Raw genomic sequence first — 25644 nt, 5'->3', positions numbered from 1 at the left:
ACAAGGATTGGTCAAACAACTTGGGTTTATTAAGAATGTGGTAAGGATAATTTTGGTAAGCCACCGCGCCACTGACCCCTTCAGCTCAATGGTAATGGCAAAATAATCATTTGATCAACATAGAGCACAATAGCATTTAACATATAATATACACCTGGTGAGTATAAGGCACAATAGCTATAACATCTTCAATATCAATAAATCAATTTTTAGGTAAATCACTTAACATTAACATTCATCTAAAACATTTGGTGCACCAATATTATCCCTAGTAACGTTACCATATTTTACACTCAGTCCTGGGTTGAACTGTGCACAGGAATTTTGTAGTGTTTAAATATCCTGTAGAAGTTTCTAGAAGGGTTAATAATCCCGATTAAGTCTCTGTACTTTCTCTCTAAAAGGTAGATGTTAAACTGTAGGCAGTGTTAAAGATTATAACAAAACACAGGACTGTTACTCAATTCAGTCACAAGATGGCGCTGTTCTCTCCTCACTCTTCCCTCTGACGCTGGGGTGTGTGCAGTACACTGCAGGCTAGGATTTTACCTTGAAAAGGTTCTGCAGCTCGTGGAAACTGTGTTGGACGCCCCACTGTGTGTCTCCAGCCGTGTGTGCTGGCAATATCACCAATTCCAGCAGCAGATTAGTCTCTCATGTCAGCTTCCCCTTTCTTGTTGCTATATCACACACTCCTCCTTCCTGCACATCCTCCTGGGTACGTACTTTCAGTTCAACTGTCAACTGTCATTCCCACTGTGTCTTCCTCAGCCTCTAGTAACCCCTTGTAGCCCTGAATTTTAAAAGCGTTTATGCACTTCCTCTGTGCTGTTTAACAGGGTTTTGGGGCACCACATGTGGGGGCATGTGAAGATATCTGAGGGGTATATAGTGAGGTTTGGGGAGCATGTGGGAAAGTTTTAGAAGTATGTGGGGAGGTCTGAGGGGTATGTGGAGGCATGTGAAGAGGTCTAAGTGGCATTTTAGGAGCATTGGGGAGGTCAATGGCATGTGAGTGAGTTTTGGTATAATTGTGGGATCTGAGGTCTTTGTGAGGCTATATTGGGGCAAGTGGGAGGTCTGAGTGGCATGTGGTATAATTTTGGAGCAAGTGGGAGGCATGTAGGGGTATTTTGTGATGAGTGACGTGGACGTGATAGCCTCTTCTCTTCTCTCCTCTTCACTATTTTTTTCATTCTTGAAGTTATGGGTAATGTGCAGCCATTTGAAGGTTGGAGGCCTGCACATTAAATCATTGCAATATATCAGTTTGTATATCACTGGCTTAGATCTTTTGCTGAATAGAACATCTGTGTGGGTGTTTATATTTTGCAATAGTCCTTAGATGGTGCAATAGGCATTCATAACTGATGATTCTGTGTAATTTCAGGAAACGGTGTGTTATGTACAACTCCAAGGGCTAGATTTACTAAACTGTGGGTTTGAAAAACTGGAGATGTTGCCTATAGCAACCAGATTCTAGTTATCATGTATTTAGTACATTCTACAAATTGACAGCTAGAATCTGATTGGTTGCTATAGGCAACATCTCCACTTTTTCAAACCTGCAGTTTAGTCAATCTAGCCCCAAGACTGTTCCCTCATTGCAAGGTTAATGGGAGACCTCCAGCTTTCAAAAACGTTTTAACTGTAAACGCTAAGAGATTTATTTTTACTAATTAAACTACCTGCCAATCCTTGTTTCCAAAAAACAGTTAATGGTTTCAATTTCTGTCCGGTTTTTATATGGCACTACCTGGTTGCCTGGGGAATCCATCATACCCGTATAAGCCAGTCAGTACAAACTGTCTGCACTGGGACTTTCAATCATGGTGACAATATTATGCAGTACGGAGAGGGCAGGGCTGTTTTTGTGTTACTTGGTTTTAAGTTCGATTTGGCTATATTTGTATTAACTAGAGCCTCCATAATTTTAAATTGAAAAATCAGAACACACATGTGACATAAAATTTGCTCTCAATCACCCCATGCTTGTTTTAGATCTCCAATAAGTTGAAACAGAAGAGCATAATCCCACTTATCCTGTTAAACTGGGTGTGTCAGGAGTCTGAATTATGAGAAAATAAATAGTGTGCGTTAAAGATTTGGGATGGAAAAATGTGACTGTCCTGGGAAAACTGGGACACATGGGAGCCCTAACTTAACACTGTCAGGAAACTCACAAAGAATAAACATCAGGACAATGGAAATCGAGTAGGTTTACACGTTGTAAATAAAAAAAACAACATACCATATGTAAATTTAAAGGAAGTGTAATTTAGGTGAGGTGGTAAGGTAATAATTAACATTTAGTACTCGGTTTGGGCCATACCCTGGACATACTACCTTTGGGACGACTTTAATTTTCTAAGCTCGTACATGCTGTCTTGCAACTCCTACTAAATATGTTGTTTTATCTTTCAATGTTCCTTTGATGAATTGTTTATTTCTAGTTGCCATGGGATACGTGCTCTCTGCATTGGATGTAAATGTATCCAGGCAACATCTTTTTTTCATATTCCAAAGCAACAAAAATAACCAACTCTGTCTACACTCATGACTGCAAACTATAAAACTAAAACTGAACTCAATAACACTAAAAACTGTAGGAGGACATATAGTTTATAAACAAAGATATTTGTTTAATTTAATGACAGAACAGTCAGCTGCCTTTGCCTTGCTTTCTTCAAGAATGCTAAGTTTGTATTTTTATATTTTTTACTATTGTGTACGTGTTTTTAATTATGTACAGTTTGTTTTATTTTTGATTGCGGGTCCACTGAGAGAAAGCTGCTGCCACCAAGATACTTGTGTCACTGGGATGAGCGTGGGCTTGGCTGCATTGTCACCAATTAATGTATGACTGTATGTGTTCTAATTAGTCTATCTATCTAGTCTAATTAGACTGCATCTTCAGGGGGCGCGTTATACTTATGTGTACACAACTTACGCTTGTCTGCCGCCATTCTGCTTCTACAAATGTATAGTGCCGCAAGTCAGCTTCATAATTACAGCGGTATCTTTATTTAAACATAAATAAATAAATAAATTATAAAAGCTTACCCCCATGCCTAAAAAAGTGACCAGCACAAGTGCTATACCGGTGTGGCATCCACCTTCTCATAATGTGAAACTGGCTGCAGCACGGAGAATGCACATTTCCCTAGGGAAATTGGTGCTCTTTCTGGTACCCTAGGGCATAATTACCAATGGCGCAACAGCTATGGGGCCGCCGTTGAGGGGGCCCCGTTGCCGTTGCCTACTTTCCCTCTGTATATTTGAGTTTTTTACAGTTGGGCACAAAGTTTTGCTATAAGGCCCATAAATGTCCTTGAGCAATGGGATCCTGGGTAATAGTGTGAAGTCTAAAAAGTATTAAGTACTATTGTGGAACTAGAGCATACTTGTCCGGGAGACTCCCGAAATCCGGGTCGGTCTCCTGGACTCCTGGAAGAGCAGGCAAGTCTCCCGCATCCCGCAATTCCCTGGCCAAAATAACAAAAAACAAACATAAGACAACTACTCTACTTTTTTCTTGTTGAGCCGCAATGCAAGGGAATAAACTTCACCCCACACTTCAGCTCTTCCTGTTAGAGTGCGACAAGCCAACCCTGGAATAGCCTGGGGCTGGTGCCACTTTTGCATGGAGACCCCACAGTCACACTCATTGCCTCCCCCCTCCCCCCCCCCCCCTTGCATTTCAATAAGTAGCCCAGTCTATAGCACTAGTAGTTTCCTTTATTTATGTTCCCAGAATGTGGCTTCTTCTATGACTTGTAAGGAACTTACTGAAGGGGCGAGACCTTACCAAGACTTTAAGAGCCTGTCGTCTATCTGTGTAATTGATTTGAATTTGAAAGTTTTAGCCACTCTCTATATATAGGACTTTTAAAACTATTTTCTGACACTGCAATATACTAATTAGCTAGAAACCACTCCTCCGCCCCTTAGGCACATTGTCATCATCCTACATACTTTCTGTGGTAAATGGATAACTGACAGTTAATAGTTATCACAAGACACAAAAAGTATCTTCCTCAATTATCTTATCTTTTTGCCTTTAATTATTCACGATGCCCAATCTACTGCAAAGAATAAAGCTTTTCAGATTCTCAAAAAATCAGATCTAACAAAATTATTTAACAATATAAAATAAATACATTTAAGTCAATAGAGAACATGAATGACAGTTGGTTTGCACACTCCTGTATAGATGCATGTGAGCAATCTACAGATGTATTTAATACATAACGACTACTGAGATTCTTACTGTCATTTGTCAGTGCAGCTTTGAAAATAAATTATAATATCTATTTGGTTGCTATGGGCAAACTACCTATTTCCCGTACATTCGTTTTCAAAAATTTTCCTGTCTATATTGTATTTTCAGTTACAAAAGCTCATTAATATTCTGAAAAAATGTAATTTCTCAAAACCTTTAGATCTGAGTGAAATAATGTGCAGTTTTATTCAATAAACCAATCAAGTATTGCAACACAATATGCTGTATACTGTCTAGAAAAAAGTATGCTACTTTTTAATACTTATCATGATAATTAAATAAGGCCCTAAATGCAATATCTACATTTTTGCCTCTGGGTGCAATACGAGGCATACAAGTGTGCCTAGCCCACATTCAGCAATGCCCAGCTCATTCTATTAGGAATGAACTGGGCGTTGCCATAGACCAGTGTTGGCTAACCTATGACACTCCAGGTGTTGTGAAACTACAAGTCCCAGCATGCCTTGCCAATATATAGCAGCTTATTGCTGGAAGGGTATGCTGGGACTTGTAGTTTCACAACACCTGGAGTGTCACAGGTTAGTCAACGCTGCCATAGACGGTGCCTTCTTGACCAGCAGATCTAGTCCCTTCCGCATATAAATAAATAGTTGTGTGAAGTCAATATTTATTCAAGTGAAGTAATTAAAAATAAATAAAAAAGGTGTTGCTAAAATGTTACTAAGAATATATCATGTAGTAAAGACAAATGTACAACACGTTTTTTTTGCCTAATTAGTTTTCATTTTGAAACTTTAAATACAATGGTTTACGTGTGCGGAAAAAACCCTTGCACTATCTTGAAGATCTAGATGGACCAAATAAATAAGTTAAAATTAGTACATAATAATAACTGCAAAGTGGTGTTAGAATCTCTTCCACCTGTCCCCAAAATCAAGGGCACCTTTAAATATGCAATATCTTGTCCCAATAATAATAATAATAGTTTATATAGCCCCATTCTCTGAATAGGACTCAAAGCACTTAACATTGTTGCAGGGGGTGGCAGTTATCTTGGACGAGCTTAGCTGCTTTTGTGTGGAATCATTCACATCAGTCCCTGAGAAAGTGAAGTGTACATTCACTACCACACTCACACTCACATACACACACCCCCACTAGGGTCATTTTTTTCGACTGAAGCCAACTTAACTTAATTAGCATGTTTTTGGACTGTGTGGGAGGAAGCCAGAAACACACGCAAATACGGGGAGAACACACAAACTAAACACACAAGCTCCCTTGTAGCATGACGTGCAAGTGCAGCACAGAATGGGTGCGCAGTAGCAAATGAAGCATTGCTCTTTGAGTTGCATCTTATTTTGAGCTACACTGATCTTGAAATACGTTAGCTACAGGACATCAAATTGACAGCTGTATAAACAGGGTGCAAGATTTGGATTTGATTATGATGATTGTTGCATCTTTGCTAGAGTTAAGGCTGCATGTGTAACGGGGTGGATGGTTGGCACCCCAAAAGTAGTGTAAGGAAGGATTCTACAGGCCCGGTGGTATGGTAGAGAGGCGAAGTTCCCCCCCTGTAGTGTTGGAATATAACAAGGATCACAGGGCTAAAACTGCATAAAGTCATGGGTTTATTCTCTTTGCTTGTGGCATAAAGCTTTACCAAAGCAGCAGATAAGTAGCGGTAGTGTAGAGAAGTAATACCATGATACCATCAACATGCAATGTTATCCAACATGTCACAAAATAAATAACATTTTAAGAATCTTGGTTCAACAATATGCAAACATAAATCAATACAACACATAGGTCACTGAATAAATATATCCCACTTTAAATTTAGGCACTGTGCTTCAGTGAAATGGATTTCACTGGATAGATACTTTAGGGGACAATCGGTTGCTACAAGTTAATTAGACCATTACTGTAAATTGTGCAGCACCAGATAATATAGACCAATCAATCACAATACTTTTAGTGCAATTATACAGATCATACTTATCACACAAAAAATCAGTAGAGATGCAACAAGAAGTAATCCAGCTGATTCAGGTTAGATGCTTCAGAAGAAATGACTGTAGACTAAGGTCACTTTACGATATACAAAACCCAAGGGGGTAAATTATAATTCCCAGGTTTAAGCGATGTTTCAGATGACACATGAAGCTTATTGTACAAGCAGTAATCAGTAATCAACTTGATTCATGTGTGACTCCTCAGGTCCGTAAACAACAGCAGTTCTGCACAATAAATGATTTCCAGTGTAAAGGACAGTGTCCGCTTAGCAATCTGTCTAATGGAATAAGGAGCTGTCTCCAAGCAACTGTAGGGCTAAACAACTTGTAATTCTCTCATCAGCAACCATTTTAGGCAGTTTCACAATGGAATAAAACTTCTCATGCAATATAGACAAACTCTTGTGGTAAATGATTGCTCTCTATGTCCCAGCCAGTTTGCAGATAACTTTAAATACAGCAGGTTTTTCTGGAACAAACTCTTCCTTTAGACAGTGCTATAACACCTCTTTATAGCAATATTACAGTCCCAGAGATTTTAATAACACGGTTTGATGTCAAAATTAAATAACTTTAACATAACAAAGCAAAAGAAACTTATCTGTCTTCATATGAGTCCTGCTGGCATCTCATGTGCAGTGGCAAGTTAGGTCATTTCCTATACTGCAAAGGTGCTTATTTCTGGGCTGGCTGCAAACATCCCTCAGGACAACAATTTAGTCATAGCAATCAGTGGCTCTTGGTTGGAAGATCCTCCATTAGTTCACACAGCAGCCACACACATCACTTCTCTCTCTAGCCAGTCCATTTTTGGCTTTTCCCCTTTACCAACCAAGAATCTCTTGGAACCTTCTAATTTTTTCATTGCAGTTTGCCCATCCCATAATGGCAGGTGCAATATGCATTTAACTTTCCAGAGGCACTCTGGAGAACTGTAGTTTTCTGAATGAGTGCATACAGTAATATACCTGTGATTTGCAGGGTATTACATATGTATCCTCGGATGTGTGCAACTAAAGACACCAATGTGGAAATGTAAGTGTACAGATTCACTTTTCTTCATACGCAAATGGTGCATTTTTACGTTCAACTGTTACAGAGGCCCATAATGATTATTATCTTAATATCCATAAAACACTCTCAATTCCCCCCAGATCCACCTAATTGATGAAGCAACAATTATGTTTTTACAAAAGACGCCATTATGCCATACATATTATCATAAAATAAGGCGCATATAAAATGATATAAAATATAAAATGATATAAAATATCATGCACATGTGTGTGTATGATATCACAAATTGCTTTTACAGGACTTTGCCCTGTGCTGCTCGTTTGTAAATTACTCACAGAGCTTAATTTACAGTTGACAGCAATTTTGCAACTCTGACATACAAATAAAAAGTATGGTCACAAAACTATGGCCTAACGTCTGTATTTTGCGTTGCATGTATTTTCAGATATGTGCAACTCAAGATATTGTGCAAGTATATGGCCAAATCAAGATAGACTTAATCTTATGCTTTGTTTTACTCTGCATGTCCATATTTTTGCAGCTAGGCGTTGGACTTACATCCAGCAATAAATCAGGCCCACAGTGTACATAAATAGCAAAATAAAGGAAACACTTAAGTAAATAATAGAGTGTCCATAATATCAGTTTCTCAAGTTCAGTTCCAAGTTGAAAGCACTTCCAGAAAACAGCTCAGGAAATACCGAAGCACAATGTCCAATAGGCTGACTAGGCTGCAGCCTGGGGCACAAGGCTTATGGGGGGCGCAAAATTTTGACCGAGAGGTATAAACTAAACTTATTTTAACATTTACAACATGAAAGAAAAATGTTGTAAGGTTTTAATGTTGACGTATTCCCATGGTGAAGGAGTAAGACAATGCGCATCCTCGGGTGGGTGCTAGAGGATAAGCGGGTAGGAGAGACAAGGATGGCGATAGGCACATGTGTGACAGCCCCCACCCCCTTCACCCTCAGTAGCGCTTTTTTCACGTCTGTTTCACTATACGGTTCTGATTTTAATGGAAACAAAATGAGTGGCAAAGATTGCCAAGAGTTGTTTAAAAAGCCAAGTGTAGCTTAGTTTCGAAAACATGTGAAAACATGTGAACATCAGCATTGGTGGGGGTGGGGGGAGTGAAGGTTTCAGCTGACACATGAAGCTTATCGTACATGGTAAAATCAGTAATCAACTTGGCGCATGTGTAACTCCTGAGGTCCGTAAACAACAGCAATTCTGCACAATAAATGATGCCAGTGTAGAGGACAGTGTCCACTTAGAAAGCCATCTAATGGAATAAGCAGCTCTTTCCCAGCAACTGTGTGGCGGAGTGAAGAAAGCCGAATTTTAAATTAAGGACAAGATCGCTTTTACCTTTAGACTGTCATGGAATGTGAAGGGGCACTACAAGCGTAGTATCTTAGGGCGGCCTGGACCCTTAATAAGGCCCTGAGCACAACATAGAACTGTATTGTCTAAGCTGGCCACGTGGAAAGCAATATACGCAACATGGAGGACACAGCAAGAAGATGACACAGAGATAAATGTCCTGCAGAAACCTCCAAGCTGCATTATTATAATCTGTGTGGACATTACAGGTGGACGGGTCATGCTATTTTCTAGGCAGTTTTCTTGGGTTGCATTCCAAGAATATACCCTGATATTGTGCAGAAACACAAACAGTGATCTAATGAGCAGTGGAAACCAGTCAAATGAGACATTCTACATGTTCTAACAATAGGATGAATATAAATGTGCCACGTGCTGGAAGACACATTCAGTCGTGATTGCTTGTCTTCCATGGTGGAGCATTTTAGCAGCTCTAGCATGGTTTAGGATGGTAAGATAAATTGTAAGAAATATAAGATCATTCTGAGTAACCACAATCAAGGTGAAGATTTTCTTACATGATGGGCGTGAAATATTCCAGGAAGACAATGTCCTCATCCATAGGATGTGTGGTCACTGAAAGATTTTATGGGTATGAACATTATGTAACACATATGGCATTGCTGCCTCATTCACAATATCTCAACCCAATAGAGAACACAGGATATTCTGTGGAAATTCTTGAGACAGTGTGGTCAACCACCATCAATAAAACATCAGCAGTTGGAATGTCTAATTTAAGAATTGTGTCACATCCCTTCAATAGAGTTCCTGACAGTTGTAGAATCTATTCTAAGGTGCACCGACACTATTCTGGCACCTATGGTGGCCCAATGTCTAAATAAGACACTTTAAGCTAAATTTATCAAACCCTAGCAACCAATCAGATTCTGGCTATCATTTCTCTAGTGCATTCTAGAAAATGATAGCAATAATCTTATTGGTTGCTAAGGGCAACACCTCCACTTTTAATTTTTTTTTTTTTTAGAAGGTTTTATAAATCTACCCCTTTAAGTGGTTCTGTCCCTAGGAGGGGTAATTAACCATTTTGCTGGCTGAACCAGTACATTCAAGATAATGAAATCAATCAATTTGCTAGGGACTAGTGACATCACTGATACGTGAGGCATTCTGTGTATTGCTAGACCAAATATTAGTTCAACCCACAAATAGACTGCCTTCACTGTGTGCAGGGGAGGGACAGATATTTGTATATTGCAGTATTTAAGAAGTCTTATTAATGTTTTGTTGTATTATCTTAAGTGTTCTGACAAACAAGAGCCATTAATGCAATGCATTTCACTCCATACTGTAACATTTTTTTAGTTTAGTCCCACTTTAACTTCTATTAGTCTAGCCACAGATTCATTGCACACTGATATAATTAGTGTTGTCATACATTTGACTTCTGTAGAGTGATTGGAGTTGCAGACCAACCAACCTCTGAAATCAATGCTTCTGTAAGCCTAAAATAAAAGCTATTATAATTATTGAAAATATATTGACTTGCTGCATAAACATGGCCAACTCCTTCGTAGATGCTAATCTTTACAAACAGGATATTTAAACACGAACACTAGGTGTTAGTTTCTCTTTTGGTACACCTAGTTTTCTGCTTGTTACAATTAGAAACAAGTAAAAGGAGGAAGACTGCACAATAATAAGTTATAACCGTTATTTGTGTTGCAATTCAGCTATAAATAACTTTTGCCATGTAAAAATGTTGTTACTTTGGTTTCAGGATCTGTAAAATGTGATGTATTTCGAAAATTATTTACTTATTCATGACAAATCTTTGCAGACTGAAATAGTTTAAGAGTAGCAAACATGAGCCAGTTATTTCCCAGTAGAAACAAATTGTAAAGGTTTTAGCACAAAGGCTAATTTATTGACTGAATGAGCAGTGAAGTTAATTATGCAAAACTGAGCCCACTAGTCCACAGAGCACATACATATGAGCCAGGGGCGAATCTAGAGTACTATTTTACAGGGGGGTGATTGGGGAAGGGGAGTTAGTCCCCACCCCCTTTAGTCCCCACCCCCTTTAGACCCAGCCCCATTTTTGACAGCTAAGGCTGCCTTTGGCTGCACACTGTGTGCAGGTCCGTTCGGCAGAGACAGGCAGGGAGAGTATGCAGCCGGCCACTTTGATTGTGTTTAAAACACAATCAGAGCAGCCGGGCAGGACTCTCTGTCTGCCTGTCTCTGCCGAACGGACCTGCAGATAGTGTGCAGCCGCCAGCAGCAAGCCCCCCTGGGGGAGGGGGGGGGGGTGATTGCCCCGACCACCCATCCCCTGGATCCGCAGTGATAGGAGCACACCTCCTTCCCAGTTTGGGAACACTCTACCTGACCATTTAGGGGATTGTGGGCCAAGATGGATCTATGCATGGTGGAAAAAGTTTTGCCTACTATCACTTTACCTCTACCTTAATTGATAATAACTATTGAATATATTGTATGTGCAATATGAGGTACACTGTCTGGCCGCTATTTAGCCATAATCCCTCTAGTATAGAGCACAGGTCTTCAACCAGCTGCCTACCTGATCTTGCAGAGTTGACTACATGGTGATACTGCTGATATATTAAGCTCATTTGCTGCTTGGCCGAATCCTGGAGTGTCGAGACTATTTGTAAAAGGGATAGTTACTATTCACCATCTGGAAAGCTGATCAATGAGAGAACAATCTAGGCCTCCTTCTTCTCAATCAGCGCTGACATTAAATCAGTAGCACCTATATTTAATAATTAGGCCTCCTTTCCCCCTCAACCAGCCCAGCATTAAATTTATATCATTCACATTTAATAAATATGCCTTGACCAGTTAAATGGCTGAACGAGTATTATGCAATACTGTTTTATTAATCGGAAATGTTCTGCATTGTTGTTTATTGAACAAAGTGTGAAAATAAAAAGATTTAAGAAAAAAAATATGCCTATTTCCCCCAACCAGCCAACATTAAATTAATAGTGTTTGCAATTAAGAGATATGCCTCATTCCCCCCAACTGTTCCCATGTAATAAATAGACCTGTTGGCTCCAACCAGCCTGATATTAATTTAGTACCATATCCATTTAATAGAGACACACACCCCACAACCACCAGTTCCAGCATTAAATGAATAGCATTCCCATTTAATAAATAGGCATATATGAAACCAGCCCTAATATCAATGAACATTTATTTATTAGCCCCTACAGTTAATACGCACTCAACATTGCACTAATAGTCCCCAAAACCCCACATTACATTAATACCCTTCTAACAGCCAACACATAATATCAATACCCAAGCCCACCAGCCCCCACATAACATTAATACCCTTACCAGCCCCCATAAAACGTTTATACCCCCCCCCCCCCTAAAAAAACGCTTACCTGTTCTCCAGTTCTATTGGTATGTTGGCATGTATCTATTCAGGGACAAACCCACCAGCTCAAGTCTGTCTGAAGTGTGAGGGGGGAGGGGGAAGGAAATGAAAGTAGAGAGAGAGAAAACGGGAAAGTAGAGGGAGGAACGAACCTCAGATTTGCAGCATCTACGCTAAGGTGACTGGTCCCGGGGGAGGGACCAGAAGCACAGTGGCAGCTCCGAAAATAAAATGGACTACGCCTACTATTTTCTGAAACACAGGGTAACCGTGGTGATATGAGTGAGGAGGGGCCTCACTGTGACAAATAGAGTGGCCCAGCGCCTTCCTCTGGACGGGGGCACATGCTTCACTGCCGTAATCATGGCTCTGAGCATTCTATTGGTCATTACTACTACTCATGGCTTATTATGGGAAATTACTGTTAGTATTGGTATACTTCTTGCACTACTCCTGGCATATTATTAGTTATTACCTATGTATATGTTTTATAAATGAGCATTGCTACTATTCTGGCAATTTATTGGGATTTGATACTGAATGTGGCATTTTATTAGGTACTAATTATATACTATTAATAATTGTTAATAGTGACTTGTTGTTTGACATTACTGTTATTAGTTGCTTATTAATGGGCATTAAAGTTATGGCTGGCATATTACTAAGCATTACTGCTGCTGGCATTTTATCAGGCATTGTTACTACTGGTGGCTTATTACTGGGCACTACTACTGCTGCTGTACATTTTACTGGTCATCACTGGTCATGCTGGCATACTTGGCACTGGCACATTTTTTATGTGCAACCCTTTGGAGGAGCCGGGGGCCACATGTGAAGCCTTGTCTGAAGTATGGCCCCATATACATAACTCATTATCAGCCATATTGCACCAAACCCATTTGCACAGTCCCTATTATCAGATACATTACACAGAACCCATTACTAGCCACATTGCGAATAGTCCATTGCCAGCCATACTGCACATATCCTATTGTCAGCTCAAATGCACAAAGCTAATAGTCAGCCCCACTTGCAGAGCAAATGGGAATATCTCTTAATAATTACATTTTTGGCAGAATATTGTTGACTTTTGGACGGAATAGTTAGTTGTCTACCAGTGCAGCCAGAGGAGGAGTATACGGTGGAGGAGCACAAAGAAATGAGAGGCAGCACACTGGATGGGGGATGACCAGAAGAGCAAAGAAGTAGGGGCAGGCAGCAGAGTGGAAGGGGAACTTAATATGGCAGGTACAGGCAAGTACAGGCAAGCAGCAGAACATAGCAGAGATTAATATGGCCAGAAAAGAAGACGCTAATCAGAATGAGTACAGGCAAGCAGCAGAACATAGCGGAGATTAATATGACCAGAAGAGAAGACTGTCACGCTGTAGGCCTATGAGGCTGAAGATAATATGACACTAACCGGTATTGGTGCCACTGGTCAAACAGGCGCGGAGTCTAACGTACCCCTGGTGAGGTTTGGACTTCGCAGCAGAGAGCACGCAGGTCGCGGTCCTATTAGCCAGTTACCAGTGTAGCGTAGAGAGGTCAGATGGTTCCGGGTCACAGCAGTCAGGAATATCAGGTACAAAAGGGTAATCCAAAGGAACAGTCGCCAAGCCGAAGTCACAGTACAGAATGGGTCACACAGAAGAGTAGAATGGTCACCAAGCCGGGGTCACAACAGGTAATCAGGAATCAGAATACTCAGGAGTATGGAGGAATAGGGAAGCCAGGAACACTGGTGGTGAACCTGTTACTCTGGCACCCTAATGGCGCCAGAGGCAGGTTTAAATAGAATCCAGACTGAATTGATTGGTGGAGAGTGGAGGCGGCAGCGGGAACAGAAGCAGCGTCCCGTTGCCTAGCAACGGAACTGAGACCAGGGCGCATGCGCCCGCTATCCGGAAGTCCTGCGGCAGCCGACGGGGAGATCAGACGTCTGTTCCCCGTCTGACAGGGAATCAGCGGGGACGGCGTCTGACAAAGACGCTAATCAGAATGAGTACAGGCAAGCCGCAGAACATAGCGGAGATTAATATGGCCAGAAGAGAAGACGCTAATCAGAATGAGTACAGGCAGGCAGCAGAACATAGCAGAGATTAATATGGCCAGAAGAGAAGACGCTAATCAGAATGAGTACAAGCAGGCAGCAGAACATAGCGGAGATTAATATGGCCAGAAGAGAAGATGCTAATCAGAATAAGTACAAGCAGGCAGCAAAACATAGTGGAGATTAATATGGCCAGAGGAGAAGATGCTGATCAGAATGAGTACAGGCAGGCAGTAGAACATAGTGGAGATTAATATGGCCAGAAGAGAAGACGCTAATCAGAATGAGTACAGGCAGGCAGCAGAACATATTGGAAATTAATATGGCCAGAAGAGAAGTCGCTAATCAGAATGAGTACAGGCAGGCAGCAAAACATAGTGGAGATTAATATGGCCAGAGGAGAAGATGCTAATTAGAATGAGTACAGGCAGGCAGCAGAACATAGTGGAGATTAATATGGCCAGAAGAGAAGACGCTAATCAGAATGAGTACAAGCAGGCAGCAGAACATATTGGAAATTAATATGGCCAGAAGAGAAGTCGCTAATCAGAATGAGTACAGGCAGGCAGCAGAACATAGTGGAGATTAATATGGCCAGAGGAGAAGATGCTAATTAGAATGAGTACAGGCAGGCAGCAGAACATAGTGGAGATTAATATGGCCAGACGAGAAGATGCTAATCAGAATGAGTACTTCATTGTGGAGATTAATATGGCCAGAAGAGAAGACGCTAATCAGAATGAGTACAGGCAGGCAGCAGAACATAGTGGAGATTAATATGGCCAGACGAGAAGATGCTAATCAGAATGAGTACTTCATTGTGGAGATTAATATGGCCAGAAGAGAAGACGCTAATCAGAATGAGTACAGGCAGGCAGCAGAACATAGTGGAGATTAATATGGCCAGAAGAGAAGACGCTAATCAGAAGGAGTACAGGCAGGCAGCAGAACATAGCGCAGATTAATATGGCCAGAGGAGAACACGCTGATCAGAACGGGTACAGGCAGGCAGCAGAACACAGCATGGATTAATATGGCCAGAAGAGAAGACGCTAATCAGAAGGAGTACAGGTAAGCAGCAGAACATAGCGCAGATTAATATGGCCAGAGGAGAACACGCTGATCAGAAGGAGTATGTGCAAGCAGCAGAATGGAGAGGAAATTTAATATAGCCAAAGAATAAGTGTAAGTGGGAGGATTAATAGTATGAAGGAGCCAATAGCATAATTACTGTGTACCAGTGTGGCATGTTGAGGGAAGAGAAAGTTTACCTAGCACACTGTGATGGGAAGATTGGTGGCCAGAATGAGATGGACATAATGTAGGTAGGAGGAACATACTGAGTCATTAAGGAAAGCAAAGCAAAAAAAATTGTAAATTTGCTTCTAGACAAACCATATTACAATACAAGGGCTGCAACTTAGTTTATTATTTTGCACACAAGGAAAATACCAGCTGCTTTTTCATGTAACACATACATACTTGATAGCTTTATTTTTACACTAAAATTTAAAGTTGATCTAGGACATGCCCAACCCTAATTATAATTCTGCCATCACATTTTAGATTTACCTCCCCCTCCAATGCAACATGGTTTTGCCCAGGTGCACATTTACTCTTTTTTTTGGCTTTGCTCTCCTTAATGACTCAGACCCAGTGTGACTGGTGGTGGTGAAGGAAGAACAGTCATTAGACCATCATCATCTGTTTATTTATATGGCGCCACTAATTCTGCGGCGCTGTGCAGAGAACTCACATCAGTCCCTGCCCCATTGGAGCTTACAATCTAAATCCCCTAACGTACACACACACACACACACACACACAGACTGAGAGAGACTAAGGGCAATTTAATAGCAGCCAATGAACCTACTAGTATGTTTTTGGAGTGTGGGAGGAAACCCGGAGGAAGCCCACGCAAACATGGGGAGAACATACAAACTCCACACAGATAATGGTCGAGAATCGAACTCATGACCCCAGTGCTTTGAGGGAGAAGTGCTAACCACTAAGCCACCGTGCTGCCCATAATTGACCAGATTGTAACGATTGCTTACTATGATGTAAGTTATGTGAGTGGGCCAGAGGAGAATGTGTTTGGGCTTTATAGGTGTGTGTAAATAGAAAACAATGAACATAGTGTACATAGGGAATTCTGTGAATTTTTACCGTAAAGGGATTTTCCACCTTTAGACAACTTTATTGTGTTAGTATAAAAATGCCTTCCCACAGCTTCTACTTACTGCATTATTTTTCTAATTTCCTTCTGTGTTTTTAACAAAGCGATATGTATTAGAGAACATTCCATATCTTGTTCCTGGCATTAGGTTGAGACCCCTGAATCATACAGTCACACATCTGATGAATTACTCATCTTTAGCTAATGAATTTAATGTTGCACTAGAGAATTTGTGGTAGTTTTAGCTTTTCCAACTTTAGATGACTTTCATGTATTGCTTATATAATCAGGGGGGGAAGTTGGCAGACTTTAGCCAGGGGATGGCAAGCACACAGCACTGGCCCAAAAGTAGCGGTCCATCCTTAAAGGGTGGTTTTTGGTACAATATATATTTATCTATATAAAAAGAGGCTATTTTAGTGTTGCTTAATCCATATATATATTTTTATGCCCAGGCCCAGAGCTGGATTAAGGCTCTGGGGGGCCTGGGCACTTTAGACAGGGTAACCCCCTATGATGTAGCATGGTTATCATTTTAGACAAATACACAGGCAATACTGTGTGCACTATTATTAGTTGCACGCAGGTCTGCCTTCATGAGCAGTACACGGTGAAGCGGGACATACCTCCCAACTGTCCTAAGCGAGACAGTCACCCAAATTCGGGACTTTACCACCAGATTCAGGACAGTTGGCAGACTCTCACTCTCGCCTACCTGTTCTTGTCACTTTCACCACTTGTGGCTGCTGGTTACTTTAGCTCATTTGCTGGTTGTCTGGATCCTGGAATGTTGGAGGCCCTATTTTGAAAAAAAAAATGGGTACATAAGATTTAGAAAACTCCAACTAGCCCCAGTGTTAAATCAATAGCACCCACGTTTTATAATTACTAATATTCACATTTGCTAAATAGATCTATTTCCCTTCAACCAGCCCCAACATTAAATTAATAGTATTCCCATTTAATTCATAATCTTTTTTCCCTTCCTCCAAACAGCCCCAGCAATAAATTAAATATTTACAATTACAATTAATAAATAGCCCTCCTCCCCAAAATCAGTCACATATTCAATTAATAGCCCCAAACCACCTCACCTTAAATTAATAGAACCCAATATTAAATGAAATAGCCCCATCAATAAATTAAATTTCCCCACTATCACCCAACAAATAAAATAGCACTCATTAAATAATTAGCCCCCCACATGCACTCCATAATTAAATAGCCTACCTCCCACACTATATTAAGACCCCCCTTCCCTCATATATATTAACATACTGCCCCCACACACACTATATTTATATACTGGCCCTCCACACTCACACACTATATTTATATACTGCCCCCCCCACACACACTATATTTATATAATGGCCCCCGCACACTCACACACTATATTTATATACTGCCCCCCCCCCACTCACATACTATACTTTATATACTGCCCACACACACAATATATACGGCCCACACACACACAATATATACTGGCCACACACACAATATATACTGGCCACACACACATAATATATACTGGCCACACACACACACACACACACACACACACACACACTATATACTGCCCATACACACACACACAAAATATATACTGCCACCACTCACACACAATATATACTTCCCACAGTGTGTGGGACTTGTAGTTTCACAACACCTGCAGTTCCACCGGTTAGCCAAGCCTGCACTAGACTCAGAACATTTAATAGACTGTCCTACCTGTTCTTGTCACTTTTACTACCTGTGACTGCTGGTTTCTTTAGTTGCGGCTTGTCTGGATCCTGGAATGTTGGGGGGCCCTATTTGGAAAAAATAATGGGTACATTTAGAAAATTCCAACCAGCCCTGGCGTTAAATAGGACCCACAATTAATACTTAGGCCTTCCTCCAGCTCCAACATTAAAGTGATAGTATTCCCATTTAATAAATCTGTTTCCCTCCCTCCAGACAGCCCCTGCAATAAATTAATCGCATTTACGTATAATAAATATACCTATTTCCCGCAACCGTCACTGCCATTAAATAATTCATGTTCACATTTAATAAATAGACCTCATGCTCTTCAAACTCAGCCCCACATTCAATTATTAGCCCCCAAACCACCCCATCTTAAATTAATAGTCCCCACTATAAAATTAAATTGCCCCACCTTCACCGTACAAACAAAATAGCACCCATTATTTAGCCACCACCTATCACACAAACATATTAAAAACATATTACATTGCCACAAGCGCGTTGTGCCAGCATACACACATTACTGTGCCCCTTAATCACCATACTGTGCCTCCTTATGATCACACTGCACCCTCCATGCTGCTTTTGCCCCCCCCTTTATCACCCTGTGTCACGCTGCTTTGGCCACCCTTCATCACCCTGTGCCATGCTGCTTTGCCCCCCTTCACACTCTGCCATGCTGCTTTGCCCCCCTTCACACTCTGCCATGCTGCTTTGGCCCCCTTCACACTCTGTCATGCTGCTTTGGCCCCCTTCACACTCTGCCATGCTGCTCTGGCCCCCTTTCACTCTCTGAAATGCTGTGTGTGCTCCCCCTTCACTCTCTGCCATGCTGCCTGTGCTCCCCCTTCATTCTCTGCCATGCTGCCTGTGCTCCCCCTTCATTCTCTGCCATGCTGCCTGTGCTCCCCCTTCATTCTCTGCCATGCTGCCTGTGCTCCCCCTTCACTCTGCCATTATCCCCCTTCACACTGCGATGCTCCCCCTTCACTCTGCCATGCTCCCAATTCGCACAGCCATGCTTCCCCTTCACACTGCCATGCTCCCCCTTCACTCTGCCATGCCACCCTCTTGCTTCCGTTTCTTCACTTGCCTTTTCTATCGGCTTCTCTCTTCTGTCTTCTTGCCTCCTCTCTGCGCCGCTTCTCACTGAACGTCGGGCGTGATGACGTCACGCCCGTCATTCAGTGCAGACGCAGCAGAGAGGAGTCGGAGAGCACCACAGTCACGCAAGTATATATATATATATTTTTAAAAGTTTTCCGCTGCCCCCCACCAATGAAGAGGGGAGCGATCAAGGTCAGGGCCTACCAGGGGTTTGCCCGATGCCCCGGTGGCCCAGTACGACCCTGTGTGGATAGAAGTAGAATAACAATTGTACATGAAAGATGAACTAGTCATTGCAGCAAAGTTAAGACAGTCAACTGCAAACATCCATGACTATCCTTCAACATTTATCTTAACTGAACCTACTTCCTTTTCTGAAGGCTTTTGTGTTTGTGTTGTATGGGCACTCTTCAGTCAGGATACTTGTTCTTATTGTTCCCAGAAGTTTTGGCAGCAGTTGCTGCTACCAAGGAGGCTGCAGAAATCACCAGGTGAAGATGGCAACAGCACTGACAGTTGAACTCACTGGGTCCAGCATCTGCACTCAGATGGTCCTCGGGTAGATATATGATAGAACCTTGCCTTTGGTGTGATGAACAATCACACTACACTAACATTCACACTGTTCTGTCTTTCTTGGCAACTGTAACTATGTGAACTGATATCAGTTGATGAGGAGGAGGGTTTCTGTTGACCCGAGGCTGAAAAATAAATATTTTACATCCAAGATTTAAGTTGGGGAGGTACCAGAGCGCCCCCTCCCCTGCTTCTCAGGTACTATCTGACCATTATTCTCTATGTTTGCCCATGATTGTATTTTGAGACCCATCGTCTGATTCAATGAAATCAGCCACAGTAGAGCCCAGAAGGGATCTAGCAATGACACCGCTTGTCAAGGCAAACCTAAGGCTATGCACAGAACACCAGCATCGAAAAATGGGTAGGTATAAGAGCCCGTTCCTGGGGTAAGCAGAGGTGTTAGAGAGCCAGGACTGGCTGGATATTATCATTCCTGCTGGACTGTGACTCTGAGGATCACAGTAGTTACAAAGTGATTTCTTAGCACAATTACCATTCCACATTATTATAATTTGACAAATGGGTGGCATAATTCTGTATAGATAGGCCATATATTAACAGAAATTGCATATCACAACAATCTGTAAACATACCTGCCAACCAGTCTCAGGCCTTTAAAGCAGATTTCAACCTTAAGATGACTTTAGAATGTCCTCATGTTACTTTTACTTAATATATTACTTGAATATTCTGACTTCCTTCTGTTTTTGTTATTAAATACTTTATATTTTCCAAGTAGAATAGTTTGCTTGTAGCACCTTTGGATACAACACAATTCTGGTTAGTGGATACAAGGGTATCCAATGCACAGAGCAGAGCCTCAGCTGTGCCATACCCAAAGGCGACTAAAATAAACACCTCTGCCAAGGTATTATGAAGGCCTTGATCAACAACATAGGGAACAAAAACAGAATTATAGCTCAGTGTAATCACGTAAGCCTAACATCCCTACTTTCTAAGGAGAGTCACTCTGAATTGTAGATGTTCTAGCCATTACTCTGAAAGAGAAGACTGTCCACATTTTCAGGAAAATATGGTGGCTCAGACAACTGGAACTTTTGCAAATTTAACTCTAGATAAAAAATCATATGATGGTGATCCTATATACAAAGGAACCATTATCCTGCACAAATTCTGCTGGGGGGGGGGGGGGTTCCCCCGCGACCCCCCAAAAAAAACACCCCCCCGCGAGAGCTGCTGCTCCGTTTCTTCAGCGCTGTCCTATACAGCAGCCGCGGCGCTGTCTAAGAAGCGTCCGCGGCGGTGCTGTATACACTACAGCACCGCCGCGGACGCTTCTTTGACAGCGCCGCAGCTGCTGTATAGGACAGTGCAGCTATAGCGGCCACTTAGTTAGCGCAGGGGGGGTTTCTGGAGACTCAGAAACCCCCCCTGCGTGCGCCACTGAGATTTTTAACACTCAACACTTCTCTGATGTTTTGCAATTTATTAATAACCTTACATGGCACCGTAGCTTTATGGACGCAATCATTTAAGACTAAAGAGTTAATAGTAATAGTTTTAAGTTGTTACTTTTGGAAGTAGAGATCCACAGGTCCTGATGCAAATTTTGTGCCTGTTATCCCTCCAAACCAATTATACGCACTTCATCCCTTCCCTGCCCCACACAATTCTGTATTTATTTGCAATCTTTTCATTTAAATAGTTTTAATTAATAATGGACCATCCATATTTCCATTGTAAAGTGTATCTAGTAAGAGTTACTTTGATATCCAATTTACATAGGATCTAATTATGCAGACAGATATTAGGTACCAGACCTGCGTTCCTTCTCTATTCTTCAGGCCTCCCTTTAACAAGGGAAATCGGTGGAGACGGAACATTTCATCTATTGCAGAAGCTTCCTCATTTAGCACACAGAGTACAGTATGGCAGTAATCCCAATACCAGGAATCAAACAGAATAGTCCAAGCCTTTAGCCTGTTGTTTAACTTGTTTTTTAAGGAGTTGTTATAGAACATGTTTCCTCATCACAAGCAGGAAAGAACTGACCCACAACTTGCAGCAAATGGCTACACAACTGTCCGAATGGGTCATAATGCGAAAAAAAATCGAAGGAAAGGGTACAATGATACTATCACATCTATAGTAATCTTTCTGGTTAGGCCCTATGCATTAATATACCAATGTGTACTTACCACTAGTATGTTTAGGGTGGATTATAGGTGCAGGAATTCAACAATAATTGCCCAAAATACAAAATGCCCGAAAATATGCAGTACCACATATGTCCACCAGGCAGAGATGCAGAGCCCTTTAATTTAATATGGTTTATTTACTGTATAACGCCAAAAGCATAGACCAAAAACATGATATAAAAACTAGCCTTATCGTGTTCCCAATCACAGGAGTATATTCACTAGGCGCTTTGAAGGCATTTTCTTAAAACAGAATCTCCGCATAGTAAATACACCTTTAGTATATTTACTAAACTGGGGGTTTGAAAAAGTGGAGATGTTGCCTATAGCAACCAATTAATTCTAACTGTCATTCTGTAGAATGCTATAAATAAATCAAAGCTAGAATCTGAGTGGTTGCTATAGGCAACATCTCCACTTTTTCAAACACGCAGTTTAGTAAATATACCACTTAGTGTAAAAAGTAAAAAGTCCCATTTACAACCTGTGGAACCACAACCTTCATTAGTGTCTTTTAAAATGCTGAGAGCCGTAAGAATAAGAGGACATTGGGACTGTCTTTGTTTTGCAACCCATTGTAGAGTGAAGAACGAGAACCCAAACTTTGCCCCATTTAGATGGAAGATAAAGTCTGTGCGACCTCCCGCAAAACAGGGAATGTCTCTTTAAATGTGACTTATCTGCCCCTTGATTTCAATTAAATAATATTGTCCTGTAAAAGCAAAACCTCATTTTTACATATGGGTGCAAAAGGTAGGTACACTTATGTACCTAATCCACACTCAACAAAGAAAGCCCCCAATAAGCTGTAACCCTCCCATGAGAGTGCAAACTTCTACATCCACACTTCCATGCCCTTACCCAGGGCCGTAACTAGGGCTCTGTGAGAGAGGCCACTGTCCAGGGTGCAACACTGAAGGGGGGCGCAATTTATGAATATTTTAGGCTCATTTGGTTAAAATTGACCTCTAGGGGGGCGGCAGTTTTGCTTCTCGCCCCAGGCACTAAGATTTTAAGCTACGGCTTACCCTTAAAAACAGGTCTAGTTGGCACAAAAGTGAGCACATGACATCACAACACTGCACTTTGCTTTTCACATTTAGAAATGAGCCTTACCGTGTTCCATTACCGTGCAAATATTAATACCCAAATAGTCATTGCATATAATACTGAAATAGTGGTTGCAATAACCTTTTAGCAATTATATAATATAGAGACTCAAATACGACCCAGAACTGTGTAGTAGATATAATTCTGCCCAGTGGTTCCCAATGAATGTGAGCGGGGGAGCCCACTATCACCAGTGACCAAATCATTTTGTAAATTATCTAGTCACCAGTTCTCACTTCTAATTCTTATGCTGTTCAAAGAGGGTTTTGGTTTTTTTTCTTTTTTTCCTGATACAATGATATGTTTAATTGCTTTGCAAGTCACACAGAGCTAAACTATTCAATACTGAGTGAAGTATGTGCCTGCTTTCAGTTGTGTTTCTTATATACAGCAGACAGAGGGGTGCAGGCAGCACATAGGTATAGAAAAGAAAGCAGATCATGCAAAAGTTTGTGACATCAGGGTAAGTCCAGATCCAGAGTGACAGCGTGTGCAAAGAGGTGTGACGTCAGAGGGCGTGTCCCGTCCAGCTTGGTTTCCTCTTCACACAGCAGCAGATACAATGTTACCTAACCTCATCTGCATACGAGGCGGGGCTAAGCTGCTGCTGTCCTGTGTGTCTGCTCTTCCTACTGCGTTCCGGCCAGGACATTGCTTCCGTATTATTGCAAAGACTAATTGGTGAGTAGTGGGGGGTTTAGAAGTTAAGGACAAAAGGTTATTTGGGGGTAACAGTTCCTGTGTGTGACTGTGGGAATATGGAGTCACTGAGTTTAAAAAGTGCTGTTCGATTGGCTTAAGAGCAACAGCAGTCTTATAGTAGACTTATACCAACTTTCCTAACTCATTCATACTTTGTGTATTCTTTTTATTATTATTATTTTTCAGAAGAGTATGCTATTATTGTATTGCTTAAACATGAAGCTAACAAACTATGGAGACAAATCTCTTGTGGGCTTGTAAATAAATAATACACACATGTCAACCTCTGCCACCACTACTGTCTATAAAGCCACCCCCTAGAGTCTTCTTTGTCCTTTATAGGTATGTTGCCAGTTGCTGTGTAACTACAAGTCCCAGCACACTAGTATGGCAAAGTGTACTGTAATATATTGTTTTACTAAAGAGCCACAATTTGATTGGGGAGCCCATGGCTAGCAGGATGTGCTGGTACTTTTAGTTCTACAAAAGCTGGAGAGCCACAGGCTGCCCACTCTTGGTTTGTTACATAGACCATTACATAATATGTATATTATTCACAGGAGAGGAGTGGCAGGCTGTGACCATTCCACTCATGTGATTATGTTAGTGTGGACAGGGTTGAATGTGACAGTACAGTGTCATTATGTGAACAGGGGACAAGAGGCAAACGAGAGTTAAGTTAGTAAGGGTCCTCAGTTGCACTAAGTACTGATGTGAGTGTCCAATGTGCCTCTCCATGAAATCACGTTCATTAATCACAGCTTTAAGGTTCTGTTGAGCATTTTGTAGGAAATAGCCCATGTGTCCAGGTTGTTGTTTACTTCATAGTGATCTCTTCAGTGCCATTTGTAAGCTTCTATCTACCACCACAGAAAACCACTTTTGTGCACAGTCCCTATATTAGTTAAATATTGGATAAAAACACTTACTCGGGTGACAGTGGAAGGCAGATTTAGGTATTCTCCCTGTTTACCAAAGCTCCTGAGCTGGTGAAGACTGTTGCCAGCTATAACTTACAGTCGGTCTCTGGCAAAGCATGGGGAACCTCTATAACATGGACAATAGTGATGTCACTGTCCTCCTAGGTGTATAGTCAAGATGGTGATAACCATGGATCAGTAAAGGAAAAAATATTTTATTATTCTAATAAAGCATTTTTTCCTAAGGTAAATATACAAATATATATATAATAGTTAAACTGTGTCACACATTCACAGGTGCTCAGAAGACTGGGTGGTGAAACATTAGGGGTACATTTATCAAGCTATGGGTTTGAAAAAGTGGAGATGTTGCCTAGAGCAACCAATCAGATTCTAGTTATTTGTTTAGTGTATTCTACAAAATAACAGCTTGAATCTGGTTGGTTGCTATCGGCAACATCTCCACTATTTCAAACCCGCAACTTGATAAATGTACCCCTAAGAGTCCTCTTAGCGCTGCTAGTCAATATCACCGGGGAGCTGCCCCAGCTAGATTTTATTGATAAATTGAGGAGAGAGAAGATTTTCTATTGATGCGATAAGCGGCAATTAGAAGATCTTTGATTTCGCCTGATAATAGTTAGTAGACCCCTTATGGAGTAATGGGCACTTATCTACAACGCTGCGGAATTAGTGGCGCTTTATAAATAAATGATGATGATGTGTAGCTCTAGTAGAGCGAAGTGAGGCTGATGTATCAGCCAGCAAGAAATGCCATAAATCCATATTTTAGAATTCCACGGAATACAGATTCTGTCACATACTAAACTTAATCTGCGTTCTAATCCCCATACTACAATGAAGCAGGAGGGATCTAAATGATTACATCTTTGTTCTTTATTTATAGCTCTTAGAGCTGTATTCTGTGCACTATAATCTCCTTGAAATCCGTTACTGTTTCTTGTGTTGCAATTTGTACTGAACTGGAATGAATTGTCTCCATTGGAGAGATCTGGACTTGTTATCTTTGATTTTGACTTTCCAGG

At 41.2% G+C, this 25644-nt stretch overlaps 1 protein-coding gene across 4 annotated transcripts in view; it reads left to right on the top strand.

Moving 5' to 3' along the window:
• TANK (TRAF family member associated NFKB activator) overlaps window positions 1-25644 on the top strand; it is a 65989-nt gene that overhangs the window by 3301 nt on the left and 37044 nt on the right. For 2 of the 4 annotated variants that reach the window (XM_075180769.1, XM_075180766.1), the window contains exon 1: window positions 23539-23657. The exons of 1 other annotated variant lie outside the window; for it this stretch is intronic. The gene's annotated coding sequence lies outside the window, so the exon portion shown is untranslated. Of the gene's footprint in view, window positions 1-23538; window positions 23658-25644 lie in introns of those variants that run through there. One more of the 4 variants, XM_075180768.1, reaches the window with a different exon arrangement.

Source organism: Mixophyes fleayi, chromosome 7 (genome assembly GCF_038048845.1).
Source record: "Mixophyes fleayi isolate aMixFle1 chromosome 7, aMixFle1.hap1, whole genome shotgun sequence".
NCBI lineage: Eukaryota > Metazoa > Chordata > Amphibia > Anura > Limnodynastidae > Mixophyes > Mixophyes fleayi.
This window is presented reverse-complemented; position numbering and strand designations above follow the sequence as displayed.